The sequence below is a fragment of the Netta rufina genome (assembly GCF_964035555.1).
Source record: "Netta rufina genome assembly, chromosome: 2".
Lineage (NCBI taxonomy): Eukaryota > Metazoa > Chordata > Aves > Anseriformes > Anatidae > Netta > Netta rufina.
In genome coordinates, this window is record NC_140124.1 from 24190856 (window position 1) to 24210096 (window position 19241).

Below are 19241 nucleotides of genomic sequence, written 5' to 3' on the forward strand. Positions count from 1 at the left end.
TGCAATGAGTCACAGCAGTGCCTTATTATAATTTCTGCAGGCTCTGTCTTTCTGGCTGCAGAAGACAGAAACCCCTCTTGTTTGATTTTGTTTCATTTGGAGTGTAACATGTTCCCTCTCCATCAGATCTACACAGTCTCAACATCTGATTCAAGACTGGTGAATGTAGCAATGCATTCCTTCCCAAAAGGGAGATACATGTCCCTAGAGCAGCAAAATTAGTGCTTTTTCAGCACAATGCTGGCTACCTAATTTCCACTCAGAAGTGTTTGGGTGGGTATAAAGAAGACACATCCCTGGACAGTGATGTGCTCCACTCAGCTGAACCCATACTTTTTCAATAGTTTCAGATGTCTCCATTCTACTGTCATCGGAGTTCTTTAGACTTGGACAGCACTGCTAGCACCCTCACAGTCCTGCAGAGGTCCCTAGGGATAAGCTGCCAAAGAACATCTTACTGCATTAATGTAATGGTGTGTACATTTGCTTGACTTGATATCACATAATGCATCAAAATCTTCATGAGTAGGAAAGGTTGAATCAGCCTTACTAATAGAAGTCCCATCCCTGCTGTTTTTCACCTGATAGATCACTCACTTCACTGCTGAGGAGTTCATACTCCTCTGCTTTACCAAGCACTTGGTAAAATTGCTCTTCCTGGGAAAATAAAGGTTTAAAAACAGTGCTTAGAAAGAGAGGGCATTCAGTCAAGAACTACAGTTGCTGCTTTCTTTTGGGTTGCTGGTTATATCACACCTCCTCCTTTGGTACAGGAGGTAGGAACAAGTGTCAGAAGACATTTAGGAGAGCAATCAAAAGGGTGTGAAACTCATCATCATTAAAACACATCTTATCAGGGAGGAGACAGTTTATTTGTTTTCACTTTTGCAAAAGAAAAAGGTAAAACATAGGAGTACTTTTTTCAAGATGGCCTAAGGTCAAAGCCAGATTTGGACCCTCTGGAGCAGTGAGCCTCTGAAGCAAATGCTTCTCACCATCAGGACAAGGCTGCAGAGGCAGCCTGCAGGATCTCCATCACTGAGCCTGTTAAGGACCACCTAGACGAACATCTGCCAGGAGAGGCTGAGCATCAGCAGCCTTGCTTTGGAGCTGGGAGCTGGAACAGATCGCCTCGATTCTGTGGTAGTGACACTCCAGAGAACAAACCTCTGCTTGCAGTTGGGATAATTCAATTTGTATTGCTTCCCTAAATTCCTATGGCTGCTTCAGCTGTTCTTACTTCATCCCTAGCCTTCAAATGCTTGCTGTAATTAATGGGCTGCTAATAAGGTATTTTATGTCAGAAGGAGTGAGAAAAGCTGAGATGGTAAAAGCTGTCTGAGCAGAAATTGTTACTGAAAGAGTCAAATACCCAGTGCTGACACTCAGACACACACACATAGGAAGTATTTGAATTGTGATAACTTTGGCAGAAGCTCAGCACAGAGGTCAGGTCAGGAAAGTGGCTTAAATCCTTTCCTGTTCTGGGTTTGTAGAGGCTCCCCTGCAGCTCCAGGTCAGAGTGATTTGTTCTGTCCTTGCTGGATTGCCCTGCTCAGCATCCCAGTGCACGCTTGTGCCCAGGCACCGTCCCATCAGGAGGTCACCGCACACTTCCAGACCTGGAAGCATCCAGAGAGCCTCTGGGGCGGCACTTGGCTGTCCCTGCATGACCTGCCTGAGAGCCCTGCCATTCTGCAGCCAAGGTTTACCCACTCTCCAGCCCTTTGATCCCACACAGGGGGAGGGGTGGACATCTCACCCCTGGGTTTTATCCCCAGCTGTACCATTGACTGGCCAGGCCACAAAAGAGGCTCCCATCAGAAGGCCCATCTGTCATTTAAACAAAATTGCTTAAATTGCTTTAAACAAGATTGCTTAAATGAACCTCCAGTTACCAGATCAGCCTGTTCAGTCCCTTTTCCCCATCCTCACCACCTTTCCTCACCATCATTCCCCATCTCTCCTGTTTCCACTGGCACCCTTCTCGTGCCCCACACGTGGCAGAGCTGCTGGGCCAGCCGGGCCTATGGGGGGCCTTGAGGAGCGACTGTGATGCAAATCATGGTTTTCCTCCCTTCTCTCTCCCTCATTCCCTTTGTTCATGGGGAGGCTGGCGATGACACCATGGTGTGGAGACAGTCCCACTAAGAAACAAAGCATCTGTGAGGACCACTGCTCAGAGAGGAAGAATATTTCACCCACATGAGCATGTTTACAGATGTGGAGTACAAGTTGAAAGAGAAGGAAAATAGCAGACTTTGAGTGGTTGGGTTCATTTCACTGTTCAAAACTGAGAAGTTGTACCTCTCTGTGCCAGGTTCCCTGCAGCTCCACACCTAATTACACAGGATCACGTTTAGAGGGCTACCTTGCTACTGCTTATTAACAGCCGGCTTTTCATGGCTGAAGTCCTCTCTTTCCTGCCTTTCCTGGTGCTTCTTCACTATTCCCATCTACTCCTTGCCTAGCTTTCATGTGTCGCCTGATCTTCCCCGGGAAACAACCCATTTGTTTTCTGTGAAAGTGCTGCCCAAGGAAGGAGGGCTGGACTCCTGCCCCCTTTGTTGTGTTGTAGCTGAACCATTCATTGCGTCTGAACAGAAGTTGGCCTTTTTTAAGAAGAATGATTTTTTTTGTGCGTGACAACCTTTTTAATATATAGCGATTGTGTTCCTCAATGTAATTTTAAAGCCATTTAAGGTGGGTTTGCTGGCTGTTTTTCAGAAAAAAAAAAAAAAAAAAAAAAAAAAAAGCTATTCAGTGTTGGGAGGGTAGTTATATTTTCCACATTTGAAGTTTTTCAGTCTTCATCACAAGCTGTGATTTTTCTAGCTCAAAATTCTAAACAGTTATAACTATTCAGAGAGTGTTTAGTATATTCCATGGATAACTAATATAATAAAGTGAAATCACTGTAAGGAATGCATTCAACAAAAATTGTATCAGTTCCTAGTTTTGTGAAATATCTCTCAACCATATCTGATTGCAATGTACCCAAAGTCTGCTTCCTAAATGGATACTCTTCCCCCTTTCCAGAATAAATAAATTAAATGAAATGAGGTCTGTGCCTTCTATATTATTCACATTTTGCTGGTCTGATTTATTAAAATGTAAATCACTTAGATGAGGATACTCAGATTAAATTACTACTTAGCAAATCTTCGGGGTAGTGACTGTTTCTTTGTTCTGGATTTATGCAGCATAATGCTTTGAAGCCCCAAGCTCTCACCAACCAATGTTAGTATTATGAACCTGCTTCTCTACCTCACAAGTAAGCTGTGAGCACTCTGCTGTGTCATAACCTGGATGGTCCTTGCTTGTGTGGAGGGCAGTGATGGCTGGGTTGTGCAGGAGTTTAGTCCTCTGGGATACACACACAACTTCCTTCTTGTCGCTAATTTACCAAGAAACCACCTGCTGCCAAGCATAACCCTCATCCTGCTTCAGCCTGATCACCTAAAAATGTATTTCCATGGGAAGAAGGTTCATGCAAGGGTTTTTGTAAAGTGGGAAACAGAACGGCCCTTTAACTGGACCCTCATGCCTGAGTTATCGACTGCCACACAGCTCTGAAGACTTCAAAGTGTGCCCAACCCTTTTCCTACACTCCCTGCCATGTCTTATTTTTGACCTTTCCCTTGAGAAATGGGTCCACTAGTGAAGAGAAGATAATTCAGCTCATTCGGTCTCTTGAGACTCCCACTAAGGGAAAGAATAACAATTCAGCAGCAGCTTTACTGATCTGCATAGAAAATTCAGGCTCTTTTTTGCTGACCCCACTAGCTTGCCACATACAGCTGTAAAACTTTATGCTGGTAATCCAGAAAGGCAGCTGGAATTTTCAGTCATAGGCCATCATATGTCATGTTCATACCACATTGGATTAAATGATAATAGCAGAATAATTCTTTTAATACGATATTTAAGACATATTGAAATAGAACCGCTTGTGAAGCAGATACTGAATATTCAAACTGTTTTTTTTTTTTTTCAGTAGCATTGCACACATGCTCATGGCCTCAGCTCCTAGCGAACGACCACCAGGTCACTCATTTGGAAACCGAGCATACTGAACATCTGCTGCTTCATGATGCCCCTGCTGTGGCACATCACCCACCTAGCTGCACAGCCTGTGCAAAAAAGTAAAGTCATTACATGATCATGGACTGAAAATGACCATTTAGATTACTGTGCCCAGCCCCCTGTTAGTGCATTTGACTGTTCAATAGATGTTCAGCCACAAAAGAGCCAAGAAAGTTTGCCAACTCCCTGTAACAACAGGCAGGTCTGTAGCAAAAGACCCAACACACTGTCACATATTGCAGAGACAGCTGGGGATCAAGGGCTTCACTGCTGATTTGAGTTTTCATTAGCATTCATGCTCTTAGTTAATTATCAGATGATCCTAACAATTATACCACATTCTGTCCTACAGAGGAAGGTAGGTAACATTCACTCATTTCCACCAATCTGATTTTGAAAGAAAATCCCTTTGCAAACCCTGATCTGGCAGGTGGTGTGTATAGCCTTCTATGTACACCTTGCAGGCACCTGAGACATTTGTATTTCAACAGAAGCAGCAATGTAGCCTGTCCAGGCTCTAGGTGAGCCTTATATCTGATGCTTCAGATAGGAGCCAAAAAAATCAGAGTTCAAGCCTGTGGGAAGAAGGGAAATAAAAAAAAAATCCCTATTTCTTTGCCTAAAAGTCCCAGAAAAGCTTGAGGCATGAGATTATATGGATGAGATACAAATGAACACAATGAACAAGCCTTACCTTCTTCTTCTGGAGACAAACAACAAAAGGGCTCATCACAGGCTTAAACTCCTGATATCAGGACCTCATCCTTAGCCTGGTCCCCTTCATAGAGCTGCAGATTTCTATTTTACATCTGATCAGCATCTCTGCCTCTCCTGGTCCCTCTAGTATTCAGCCCATCTCTGTTCCTCAGTTAGAAAGTATACTCTGTAGTGTTTGAGTCAGCTTTGCATTTTGTTTATTATAATCTCAAACAGAAGTAATTCTGCTAGGTGTATGAACATCATAGAGTGTCAGTCCTGTTTACTCAGTTCAAGAGAGAAAGGAGGACCTTTCTTCTTTTATTTATTTTTTTTCAAAACGTGCTGTTCCTGAGTGGGAGCGTGTACTTTGCTGGTTACAGTGCATGGAAATAGACTGTCACCTGTTTTATTTAGTGATCTGCTTCTATAAATGTAGACATATTCACATTGGAGGATCCCAGAAGTGGCTTAGCTGGTAAGAGGTAGCCTGTATCCACAAGCACGCATGTTAAACACTGTCCAGCTGCTGTATTCCCACCCACGCTGAGCACAGTAGGATGCGAGGCTCAGAGGCACCCCTCTCCCTGCCTTGGAAGCAGAGCACATGAGGCAAGCTGGTTTCTGACCCAAGAGACCTGCATTCCCTAACCAGGGGAATATCTTCCCTGCACGCACACACAGCCTGAGAAAGAGCCACATCCACTGCCCATAAACATCAGCATTTTGATTCACATGTTCTGCTCTGATTGCAAGGAAGAGATGAGCATATACAAAGGTATAGAAATATTTCCTCTTCTTGGATATTCTTAATACATTTTATAGGTCTAAATCAAAATTGGACTTTTAATAAACTCTAGCCCGGTGTAACTGGCTTGGATTCTTGTAACATGCTGTGTCTTTAGAAAAGTTATAACAATCTGCTGAGGAATTTTTTAAAAATATTTTTTCATAAAGCTGTGCATGATACAAAAGTAAATTTGAGCTGGTTCCTTGGTGGCTGTTATTAAGGGATGTAAGATTCCAGCGTTTATGTAATAACTTACAGCTGCCGAGAGCTATTTTAGTCAGTGCATACAATAAGTTTACAGTTACTGTCTCCAAATACCTGTGGTCTAGCCACTTACTTCAGCCTGCTGATTATTTAGCTGAAATAATCCTGTTCAGTGCTCATCCTTCGGCCTGACAAGAACTGAGTGTGGAGCCATTTGAAGAAACCCACCCCAGGCTCTGTTTTTGGAAGCCTTTAGAGCCCGTGGCTGGTGCTCCCCATCGCCTTGCCCCTCTCAGGTCTGGGATGTCCCAGGGGAGGGAGGCTGTCACGCCGTGTTGAGGCCAAGAGGGAGCTGGCATGAGGGACCTGTCACCTGCCACCCTGTCCTTGCTAGGTGGGGAGAAAGGGGTCCAAAGGGCTTGGCTGGGGGTTCCCACGGGGGGGGCCAACATCCTGCAGCTCACCCACCCAGCACTAGTGGGAGGAAAGGTAGGAGGCAGGGAGGTAGGTAGCAGATTTAAAAAAAAAAAAAATACAATTTACTAATTTATTTATGGGCTGCACATAATCATTATTTCCATCTTTTTTGTCTCCCACTGACTTAGGAGAAATTGCATATCCTGATACAAGTGCAACCTGGCTCTGGCTGTTTGATTATTTAATGACTTTTTTTTTTTTTTTTTTGGTCAGAAAAGCCTTTTCATTCAATCTGATTGCTTCTCCTAAAATTGCTTCATGTCTTTAATATCTAAGCTAGTCCAGTTCTTGAGACAGAGAATATCTTTCTCGATGCTACCTAACGAGCCCCACAGATTAATTTATATGCTTATTGCTCCCAATTACTATTATTTCTGATTTTGTTGTAAGAATATTCACTGTTCACTCAGTCTAGGGTTTCACTAAGGCTTTTTTTGATCCAATTCTTTTAATGAGCATTGGAACCAGTCTAGGAAAACACGATAGAAGGTAAATCCCTTTTAAACAAAATAACAATAATAAAGCTGAGTTGTCTGCTGCCTCTGCTGGGGTGAGTAGGGTTGTAATGCTTTTGTGTACGAATTGCTTTGGGATAATAATGTTTTCTACTTGCTTATACATTTTTCATCAGACAAATCAGGCAAGAAGGTTGTATCATACAGATCTATGACTGTAGCTGCTTTCCTGTCCTGTAGCTGCAAGGGGAAGATGAGACACATTTTCTTACTTGGAGAAAAAGGGTCAGAGTTGGAGGGGAAAAACAGTATGAAAGTGCAAAGCCTTGGATATAAGTAGGTAGCCCCTAAAGCAGGTGCTAACAAGACCTTCTTGACAACCATTGAGTTTTGTGTGTAGCAGAGGAAAAGTTACAGCTGAAAGAAAAGAAACAGGCAAGGAATAGTATTGTGCTGTAGCCGAGTGGGATTATAGTAGCTGAATGAGTCATTGTTATAAAATATGGGCAATAGAGCATCCTTTCATGTCTCTCGACGCAGATTGAATGCAGTCCTGACCAAGATGACAAAAATCATTTTGATTGAATCCTCATCCATATTTTTAAATGAAACGCATGTGGGGCTATTAGCTCAGCTCCCCGTCAGAGGCGGCTGCACCGCAGCCTTGCCATATGTTTGGCAGTGTTTGAAGCACCTGGCATCCTCCACAACAGACAGGCACATCTGAATGGGGAGAAATATTAAACCATCTCGCAGTTTCCTCTTCCAACTCCAGGGTAGGTGCTTTTTAATATATATAAAAAAAAAATACATAACTGAATATGAAAGGTTAAGAAAAAATTTATGTACGTGAGGTGCTTTATAAAAACCGAAGGCGAGAGGAGGACATGGCTGGCAGAGATCCTGGGCTCCTCCCGTGTCAGAGGAGGACAGGATGGGCAGGGACACAGGCTTCTTTGTCTGAAGTCGACACCAGGTTTCAGGATCCAAAAATACAAATAATAGTTTCTGCTTTTATTACTGATTTATCACAGTATTATTAAAGTTAATGTACAATTTCTCGGCCTGGAACAGCCACTCCCACAAGTCCCATCCTTATCACATTTCTCTCTTATTAATATCATTAAGAGCTATGCTTAGCTGCATGCTGAGAAGGTCAGTCATGTCCTTTGGCTGAAAAAACGAGCACATTACTTACACGACTCTAGTAAAGGATGTTCAAATCTTTAGTGACCCATGGGTCTGGGTTTCAACCAGTCAGAATACTTCATGTCCATGTGATCCCCATAAGCCATTTTTTTTAAGGTTTACCAAGGATTTAGGGTATGTTTTGTGGTTAAAGAAAGAGCTATTGACATGATTACACAAGGTACTGTTGGAGTGGTCTTGATTTACCTCCACCACTGACAGGTGAATTCAGACTGGCATAAGTGAAAGCAAGGACTAGGACAATAACCAGAGAATGGGAAACCCATCACATAACAGAAGTTAAAAGGATTTTGCTAGTTTCATGTAGTGAAAGAAAGTCTCGTTGAAGATACAGTTTATTTCTCTAAGTATGTCTCCAAGAGGAAAAGGTTCTTTCTTCTGAAGGGCAATGTGAGCACAAGGACAGGTGGATATAAAATGGATGTGAATGCATTCATGTTGGAGAATACAAAAAGTGCTAACAATGAAACAAGTGAGAGTCTCAGCTGGACTTCTGGGAACTTACTGGGGTCTATAATCTCAGTCTTAAGTTGTTTTTGTTAACTGTATTTTTAAAGTGAGATGACGTGGATATCTACAATTGCAACTAAATGATCTTGGAAAAAAAAAAAAAGAAAAAAAAAAAGAACTTTTTCTAATCATTTTACCAATGCTCATAATACCTAAAATGTCTTCCAAAATAGATCAGTGAGGAGTACTGAGGACTGTACAACACACTTCCCAGCTATAAATATTGCAGCATTACTTTTTTTCTTTTGGGTGTAGTAAGATTGGAAATGAGTCCAGTGCTCCTGTTGTTTCACTGATTGTGAGGATCGCTTTCAGATCCCACTGGTATCATTCTTCTGCCTACAGCTGCTTCCACAAACTTCCCAGTGGGTGGACTCCCTCTAAGAAATACTTGTGCTTCTGCCAGGATGTGTCTCCTTTTCCAGAACTCCACCTTTTAAAGAAATTCCAAGTAGTGTGTAACAACAATACAGAAAAGATGCTCTCACTGGAACACAGTATTTTCTGTTAGTATTTTATTAGCTACTGTAGACAACCAGCTTTGTAAGAGGATGGTTGTTGTTTATTTTTAGAGATCATTACTATGAACATGCTGTTTTTTTTTATAATGTTCATCCCTACTTATCTGTCTTATAAAATAGTGAAGTGTGCAAAGGAGCAAAAAACGCAGCCAATTTTTCTACCACATTTTTCTACTTAAAAACTTAAAATAGGCAAAGTATAATAAACCAAGGAAAAATCTGCTAAAATGGATGCATTCCAAATGATCGCAACTGTACTGACAATTTTTGTATCACACATTGCCCACCTTGTTCACCATGCCTCTCACTGCAGAGACTGCCGGAGGTCTGAAAAGCAAGTTCATAAAAATGTAGTGGTAACTGCACACTCACTTACTAGCACTGAGCATTACAAGTACTCCATAAAAATGAAAACAAAACAGGGATGTGGCTATGTCAAACATATGCACCTGTAAATATTAATGTCTCGTTCATTAGAAGTGAGCTGGAAACTTCAACCTCCATGCAATTATGCAGCTGACTTAAAAAATAAATAAAATAATAAATAAAATAAAATAAAATAAAATAAAATAAAATAAAATAAAATAAAATAAAATAAAATAAAATAAAATAAAATAAAATAAATAAAATAAAATAAAGGACTGTTTCACTGTTCCACCAACAGACACAAACCAAGGTCATTTTCTGCATTACTTAGTACTAATTTCCACAGATATGTATGGGATATATGGCATTTCACAAGCCTCTAAGTGTTTAAAAAATAGAATGAGGTAGTATTTTCACCCATAGATATTATTTTGCTTCATGTTTAGAAATTGTAGTAACAGAAGCCTCACGCTGTTATTTTATTGTCCTTGTGGTACCAGGGAAGAAATGTATCATTTGAAACAAACCAAAATGAAACCAGCATGAAGGAGGAATTGTAGAGGCTGGTAGACTGTAATTAGGGCTACCATTTTTGTTGAGATTCAGGGAAAATGAATGCATGCCACAGTGCCCCCTTGGCTCTGTGTAGGCCCCAATATTTAGCTGTACAGGCACTGAATTTTCTATATACTCCATATCTTACCTAGATGAACCAATCATTATATCGTATTGTATTATACACGCATGACAGATCTTGGTTGCCAACTCCATAGCTGTGCTATGAATTCAGTATTGCATCACAATGCAGACCTTATCTCATAGTAAAATAAATACCTTTAATTGAATATTTTCACCATCATTTTTTGGAATGAGTAGCTTTAAAGGGATTCAGAGGAGGTTTAGAAATACTTGTACAACCTTAATATAGTTTATGGGTTTCTTTCTTTCTGCTTACATTCCTTTAAAGGGTTGGAAAGAGAAGTGCTTCATTGTTTTGAATAAAACAATTTATATCAATTTAATGTTTGGTTGCAAGAAAACATCCTGAACAGGGTGTTTATAGTTCATCAATCCAACTGTGGTATATCTAGCATATGGCATTTGTTTTCTCTCTCTCTTTATATATATATATATAAGTATACATATATTATATGCATTTATAGGTGTATTCATGTATGTGCATATCCATGTACATGCACAAATAGTTGTAGGTTACATAGACAGCAACAGTTTATCTCCATCATTAGGAAAACATGGAGGGCGGGATTCACCTCACCTATATTTACCTGTCAGAAAGCTATCATCTATTCTAAGTCAGTCATGTAGGTCCCCTCTAAAGCCCGTAGAGAGATACAGCCAGTTCCAGGGGCTTATCTGTTGCACTCATCTGTATTAGAATAGGAGATACACATTTTGTGAAGCTGAGTGGTCTAGACTCCTGCACTTCTGGTTCCTACTCTTCTTTTTTTTTTTATGGTTGTGCCTACCACCAAGTTAGAAAAGGTCTTTTCCACTTCAAATCAGAAGGATTTATTTATTTATTTATTTAATGGTTATGGCAATGATTAAAGAGAAGAGGAAATTGTTCATGTTGTCAATTCATCTTTTATTTTGTTTTTTAATTTTCTCCTTAAAAATGTCTTTGAAGCAGATAATTGTATAAATGTGACTTGATCACTGAAATCACTGGGTGGACTTTCAAATCATGAGGAAAGAAGGAAAAGGGAGGAGAAGAATTCATGAGATCTACAGTAAAGAGAATTATTAATCTGCAGAAATATGTGCCTCTGTTACTACTGGCTCTGTGAAAAACTGATTTCACATGTTATAATGTGCCTTCTAAAACTGAAAAAATAGGAATGGGTGTGGAAACCTACATTTGTACAGTGTATGAACACTTTGATCTCCTAAGAAGGCAGATGTAGAATAAAATGTAAATTAGATTTGGAAAAAATGCAAACCCATGAGAGAAACAAAATTAAAGACCAAAAATCATGTCTCCTGGTTTAATGGTGAGACTTGGCAATAACATCTTTGGGCGCTTCTAAAAGGAAAACTCAGATGCTTGGCTCAATGTGCAGCACAGAAATTGCCTTGAATATAAATTTTATCTCTGTCTTTCCAGTACATTTTGAGAGCCAAATTCCAGCACTGACTGAGAGAATGTTAATATTTCTCTACAGTGACGGTTTGAATCAATAGTTCATCCTATAAGCAGGGAAAATCATTGTGACAAAGTTCTTTGCTAAGTAAAACAAGTCAAAGTGAAGAACATGCTGTGTCTAATGCAGAGTTCCTGAGCTCCTGTAAAATAGCATGCATTGCTCTGCAAAATTTGGAGGACATGGTAAGTGCACTAAAAGCAGTGCTAACTGTGCTGTGACTCACAACAGCAGTTTTGGAGATAGTAGACTGGTAAAAATCTCGTTACCAAGTTAGTAATGTTTTGCTGCTAAGACAAGAGGGTTTATGATCACAGTGATTTGAAAAGTTAATCTAGTTCAGTGATCCACAGGCTGTGACCTTTGGCAACCATGCTGGTGATCAGAAGAATGGAGCATCTGGACATCAGGAGGATAAGAAAGTTGGGAAGGAAGCTGGGTCTGCAAGAAAAAGCAACAGAACCCCATCCTGTGAGGTCACTAAATATGCCTTTTGTTTATGCAGATGACCGATAAATTGGATGTTTTAACATCTAATTTTCCTAAGTTGCTGCTGAGTTAATGTGCTTCAGTTTCACAGAGGCCAACTTAGGAAATTCTATGCCAGTTTTCATAGATTCAAAGTGCTATTGGCTTCTAAATTAGATAAACAGAGCTTCCAAAAATTATGTCAACTGTGTGTCAAGTTGGCATAAAAAACAAGAAACACCCTGTGTCAGTGTCATTTAAATAAACAAGTTAGCAACTAGTCCTAAAGACCATGGAGGGAGTAATTTATAAGGATGTGAGTTCCTAATTCCAGGATTCCAGTTCTCTGACCCAAACAACAGCACTCCCACACACTTGGGAATGTACATATGAAATAAGCATGGGAGTGCCAGAACTGGAAAGCTGTATCAAAAAGGCCAAAGACACAGGAAACTTCAGATTTGGATCTTGATCTGAGAGGCTTTGGCCTCTTTCTAAAATTAAGTGCAACTCCCTTGAGTTTTGGGGACAGCTCAGCATCGTATTGCGGGGAAGTCAAGGCGGATAGAGAGAAATGAAACGGCAAAAGGCGCCCTGGATGACAAGAAGGGAAGTGCTGAAGTGAAGAAGATGCCTGTGAAGATTGGGATTTTTTTGGATGGAACCAGATGCAGGAGGGAACAAAGGAGAACTTGGAGAGAATTGGTACAGGATGAATAAAGTGGAAGGAACTTATGTCTCATGATGGCTCTCATATGCCATCAAAACTTAGCTCAGCTTAAATGATTAAGGCAGGTTTGGCTCAAATTTGCTCTGAATAAAAATATGGATAGTGAATCCTGCTTTTAATTTTGCAGAAACATGTCCCAAAGATTATTGAGATATCAGTCTCATTTTTTAACCAAGTGCCCTCTATTATAGCACAGACACTCCTCAGTTTCCCCGAAGAGATAGATTTCCTCTTTCGGTCTGTTTTCAATCTTATGAAAAAGTAGTTGTTCATATGAACAACCAAACTTCCAAACCTTTAAAGCTTTATCCATCACTGGTGTAACAGACTCTCAAAACAAAACACTCCATGGGAAACAATTATTGACATGCATTTCTCATTCAGTACACTGATTTCACTGAGTAAATAATAATGATGAGAAACTTCAAAACATTTGTGGAGCCCTAACACTTGTTTTATTTTTGTAAACTCTTTAATGTCTCTGTCATTTTTAGAAGACATCATTTCAGTGAAAATTCATTATTAAAGGGTTTGACAACTTTCAGTAATGATCTTGGGATGAGTGTGATTAATGAGCTAGAAAAATCTTCAGGTTATATTAAGGTTGAGGATTACTTGAGGAATATTGGAAAAAGAAGAAAGTCTTTCCCCTCATTACTAAATATATCCCATGCAGTAATATGAAAGATGCAACGTATTGTAAGAGAAACCATGAGATGAGGTACTATGGTTGCAGCTGTGGTTGTAACAGGGTTGCATACACCCTCCAAAGATCCAAAAAAAAAAAAAAAAAAGGAGAAAGGAAGAAAAGACCAGACCATCCCAAATTCTTTTAAAGGTCAGATGTGGGTTCAGGTTTGCAGATGGAAGCCAAACCCAGAATATCATCATCAGAAGTCTCGGACTTTTCCATTTGCGATCTACATTTTACAACAGATCTCTTTCTCCATAAAGTGACTACAAGAAAACCTTGATCCAAATACCAAAAAGATAGAGAAGATCTAGATCCAGATCTGCAGTATGCATTTGCCTCATTTTGGATGGCCTGATGGGACAAAGCTTACAAGTGCAGTTCACCTGATGATTTGGTGATGATTTGCTATGCATTCTTCCCCTTTCCCCTCTCCCCCCCATTCTCCCCCTTATTTTTTTCTTCATTCTTTTTTTATTTGTACCTTTTCCCCATCCAGGACTGTCTTGAAAGAATTAAATAATTAAATATGATGTTTGGTATGAAAACAGTATATCCCATCAGACTTCTTAAGTTTTTTTCCATGATTTATGGTCAAAGAAAGACGTTCAGAAAAAAAAAAATCCTCATAACCCTATCCTTCAGTTCTTTTGGAAGGCTTGTGATGGAAAAACTTGAAACTTGGGGGGGGGGGGGGGAGGAGAGGAAGAGAGAAGAAAAATTACAGGAAATTGTTTGCTTTAGAAAGAAAAAAGGATGAAATAATGTCTAAAAAGATGTTATTACTGATTTACTTTAATGCTGCATTTACTGCTTCATGTCAGCCCTTTCAACCACATTCAACAATGAATAGTGTTTCCAGTGAAATGATTAGGTATTTCCAGTGCATTTATTCTGTAACTAAACTTTACAATATCATGCAACTATAATTCCAATATATTCTGCGCCAAATTTACTGTTAACATTTAATACTTCACTGCATTCATTGCGTTTACTTGAAAGTATATATGGGGATGTCACATACATTTTCAAGCTTTTCATCTAGAAATATGATTTTTTTTTCTGTATTAGAACTCTAGATACAATCTGTTTCAGACCTGTATAGATAACCTTTCCATTTTTATTTTTTTTCCATTTCATAGAGAAACTATCAAGGAAAATTACTTTTTCCTTGAAAGATAGCAAAACTCTCTCTCCACTGGAGTCCTATTTCTCACTATTAAAAAAAAAAAAAAAAAAAAAAGAAAAAAAAAGTATATTTATGTATATTCTACGCACATATCAAATTTATTGGTTTATTCCTCATCATTAAAGCCAAAAAGAAGCTACTGCATAAATTTCAATTGCTCCTCAAATTTTCCATTTTCCAAGAAATAATGAAGAATGAAGAAAATTTGTTTTTGGAAAATGACTTTTATTTTCTTTACGTCTACATAGAATTGGTAGCAAAGCATTTGACACTGTCTGGCACAACATCCTTGTCTCTAAGTTGTAGACATAGATTCAACAGATGGACCAGTTGGTGGGTAAGGAATTGGCTGGAAGGTTGCACTCAAAGAATTGCAGTCAATGGCTTGAGAATGGCTTGAGAACAGCTCTGAGGAGAAGGCCCTGGGAGTGTTGGTGGATGAGAAGCTCAACATGAGCTGGCAATGTGTGCTTGCAGCCCATAAAGTCAACTGTACCCTGGGCTGCATCAAAAGCAGCATGGCCAGCAGGGTAAGGGGGGGGGGGGGGAGGGCGGAGGGGCTTCTCTCTCTACTCTGCTCTCAGGAGATCCCACCTAGAGTACTGCCCCTCAGCTCTGGGGCCCCCAACATGGACCTGTTAGAGGAAGTCCAGTGGAGGGCCACAAAGACAATCAAAGGGCTGGAGAACATCTCCTGTGAAGACTGGCTGAGGGCTCCAGTGTTGTTCAGCCTGGAGAAGAGAAGGCTCTGGGGAGACCTTATAGTCGCTGGCCAGTACATAAAAGGGGCCTACAAGAAAGCTGAAGAGTGACTCTGTGTCAGGGAGTGTAGGGATAGCACACAGGGTAATGGTTTTTAAACAAAAAAAAAGGGTAGATGTAGATTAGTTATTAGGAAGAAATCCTTGACTGGTGGTGAGGTGGTAAGGCACTTGCACAGGCTGCTCAGAGAAGCTGTGGATGCCCCATCCCTGGAGGTGTTCAAGGCCAGGCTGGATGGGGCTTTGAGCAACCTGGTCTGGTGGGAGGTGTCCCTGCCCATGGCAGGGGGGTGGAAATGGGTGCTCTTTAAGGTCTCTTCCAATCTAAACCGTTCTATGATTCTATGATTATATCCTTAGCGTGCATAAAAACTTCAAGTAGTGTTCAGGGCCTTATTTAGAAATTTAACTGCTCATCTTTTAAACTTTTAGGAGTCTTGTAGCTCTGTTCAAGTGCCACATCATTTCCAGTTCTTTTCACCAGTCCTCAGGCCACTGATACCAGTCATTTGCTTTCTGTCATTAGACATCCACTTGACAGCTCACAATTTCCCACTTATTCAAATCGCACTGTTTTGTAAGCAGTGAAGAAACTGCTTTGCCAGTTTCAAAATCCTAAAGCTAAGCAAGTTTATATATTGATAGCCTTTAAATATGTATCCTATTCACAGGCCATTCATTCTTTTTAGGTTTATTCCTAGAGGAGATCCTGCATTATATATAAGCAAAGCTTGAGCTATATAACCTTTTCCAAGATCAGCTTTCACAGTTCCATCTGGGTGTTTTCTCTATGGCTACTACATCCTCAGATTCACAAGCAATTGGTAGTCTTTCATGACAATATTCATGATTTCTATATTAAACTGTCTGTTGATTGTCATAATGCATATTTCTTATTTAGATTTATCTGACCAAAATATGCAGATGGAAACTGCAGGGTATTTAAGCATATTCACAGGAATACAAGGAAGGATTTGTATTGTTTCTGGAATGTTTCTCATCTACATTCTTCAGTCCATTATATGTTTTGCTTAATGGTAAAGTGACAGTCCCTGAACCAAGTTTTTAAAATGCATGTCTATCTGTCACTTCCAATACGTCTCACAGCAGCATGCATTAACTTATCATGCTTGAAAGTACAAAAAGATTATGCTGCGGTGAAATGTTAACAAGGTCATATCATATACACACTAGCTCGTTGCACTTTTCTTCCTTTCATTGCTCCTGTTAGGCATTATTCCATGTCATGCATAAATAATGTTGCTCTAGAGAGAAAGCCAGTGTACTTTATATTACTGGTACTGCTATACTGTTGAGACAGGCTGAACTTCTGGAGTGAATGTCAGTACATGTCACTTGCTAAATTATTGGTACCTAGCCATCAAAGACAAGTACAGCAGATGAATACGTGTATTCATGAATATAAGATTACTTTCTGCTTTGGATCACCACTGCAGCAACCATATTGAGATAGTTTTCATATAAATGGGTTTTGGCAAATCACTGTCTGGCATCGTGCATCTGATTTTACTGAGCTTTTGTGAAGTCTGTCAGACTGTACTGGATGAAGCATCTGAAGGCTCAGAAGAGCAGCACAAGAGGACAGTTTATGCACCAAGGAAATATTTCACAAGCAGAAAGTCTCAGCTACCGAAAATCCTGACAGAAAACCAAAGATAAATAATTTTCCCTTGATACAACTCTGCAGCGTCGCAGCAAGTATGCCAGTACATCTGCTGCAAGACCTCAGCTCCTCCCTACACTCCTGTGCTCCCAGACATTGCCAGCACCCGGCTGGACCTCCAGGGAGTCACAGCTTGGGGATTTTCAGCCAGCATGACTGGGTCTTTCTGCCCTGAACCCAAGAGCTGTCTGTGTGGGCTGGCTAGGCCTGCTGCCTGCTTCCCACCCCTTTTTATTCCCTCCAGATGGAAAACTGTGATTTTTGGGTTAGATATTCCTGGCAGGTGTTGTGGTAAGAGGCCTGCTTCAGTCTTTGTCCCCCAAGATAAATTACCACCCACGTGCTAATTTCAGATTTAATTTTAAATATATCTAATATGATCCATGAGCATGTGCTTGAAGGTCTGTAACAGAATTTCTTTACTGGTATATTCTTTCACATCTACATATAGTTAGCAATAAATCTCACTTTGTCCAAGCCTAGGTCAAGCCAAAGAAAATCTTTCTATGGAAATACTTTATTTTAATGTGTAACAAACAGCAACAATTGTTAATTACAAATGTCAATAGAGGTCTGTGTGGGGTAAAGGGAAGAGTTCAATTTTGTTATTAGTGGAGAACAAAAGCATTATTATGGGTGATCTCACAGATGCTGCTTCGTTATTTCAGCTTTAATGGATATTTTGTAGACAGCAATTTCAGTTTACTCAATAATTCTGAGAAAGAGGAGAGGAAATCAAATGCAAAAGTCAGCTTCAAACTAACAAGAGGATTAATCTGATTAAGGTAAAAAGTTGCAGGTCATGCAGCTTCCCAATTACAAACACAGCTGCACCCAGTCCTACAGCCCCTGAGCTTTCTGTTATCATTCTCCAGCAATCTCTTCTGTTACAGGCAAGAAAAATTAAAAGTTGACTTCCTGAAATAGAAATGAGTCAATCTGGTGATGTAACTCACACAGCATTTGGTGGTCTTCATGATGAACTTTGACTCTATGCTCCTAACAACACAGGGCTTTAATAAATCTGCAAGATACTGCTATCAATAGCTGATATTAATAGTGACTAGTTCTGGCTCTTGGAAGACTGAAACTCTTGGGTTAGAAAAGCCTGGAATAGGTAGCAACTCCTCTGGGTGAGGCTGCATCCCATGGGATTTGATTTCTTCCCTGAGACCATAAGGCAAAGGTGTTTAAAACTCAGGATTTCTGTTTCATTCCAAATCCATAGAGGTCAATAGAGGTTTTTCTCCTACATAGTAGGAAAAGTAGAAAATCTTGATGTAAAAGTCATTCTGAAAAATGCCACTCTTTTGTGTAAAAGTGAGTAGTTCTGTGTTTTTCTGAAATAAAACAGAGAAACAATTGCCTAGATCTCTGTGGGAGCAGGGGTAAGACAGAGAGTGAGCAACGAAGCAGGTTTGTCAGTATTCAAAGACCCCCAGCCCAGGATGAGCTGACAGTCATCCCATAAAGATGAGAGTTCAGAGAAGTGTCTGCACATTTCCAACTCAACCTGTGTCTCCTCATTGATTCAAAGCAGAGTGATGATGGGCTCAATCAAGAGCTGCAGGTTTGGGGGACTTCTTGTGCACCATGAGCAGCTGTGTGATGGGACTGCGGTAGGGGCAAAGGTCACAAAAGCTCTGGAGTACCTGGGATGAGGAATTTTGCACGATAAAGAAACTGAGCCACTTACCAAAGTTTGTCCTTCAGGCAAACCATGAGACAATTTGGCATAAAGCCAGGCAACTTTCTGATGCGCCCTGGATTTTATTTGACTGGAAATTCTTCTCAGCTGACTAGTTTCCACAAAACTCTTCCGCTTAGATGGAACTATTATTTTCAGATCAAAAAAGCTTCACCAGAAAATTCCAGACCAGCTCTACCACTGAGCCTCTTTGGATTGCATTACTCAGGGGCTGTCTCAATAAAAGCAGACTATTAAATTTCACTTTAGTTTATAGTTTCTGACACGGCTGCTTAGAAAATGGATCTTCTGTCCACTGTACAACTCCAGTTTCAAAATATTTTTCATCTTGCAACAGTATATTTCAAAATACGAACAAATTCTTTTAATTATGCTCGCATTTATATCATCAGTAGATCAGAACTGGACTTTCTTTTTCCTGTGAAATCATTTAAATTTTGACAAACTCTCTGGAAAAATGGCACAGGTTATTTCTTCTTGTTTCTAATTCAGTGAGTTTCTGTTTCTCAGAAATTAATCATAAATGAATACTAA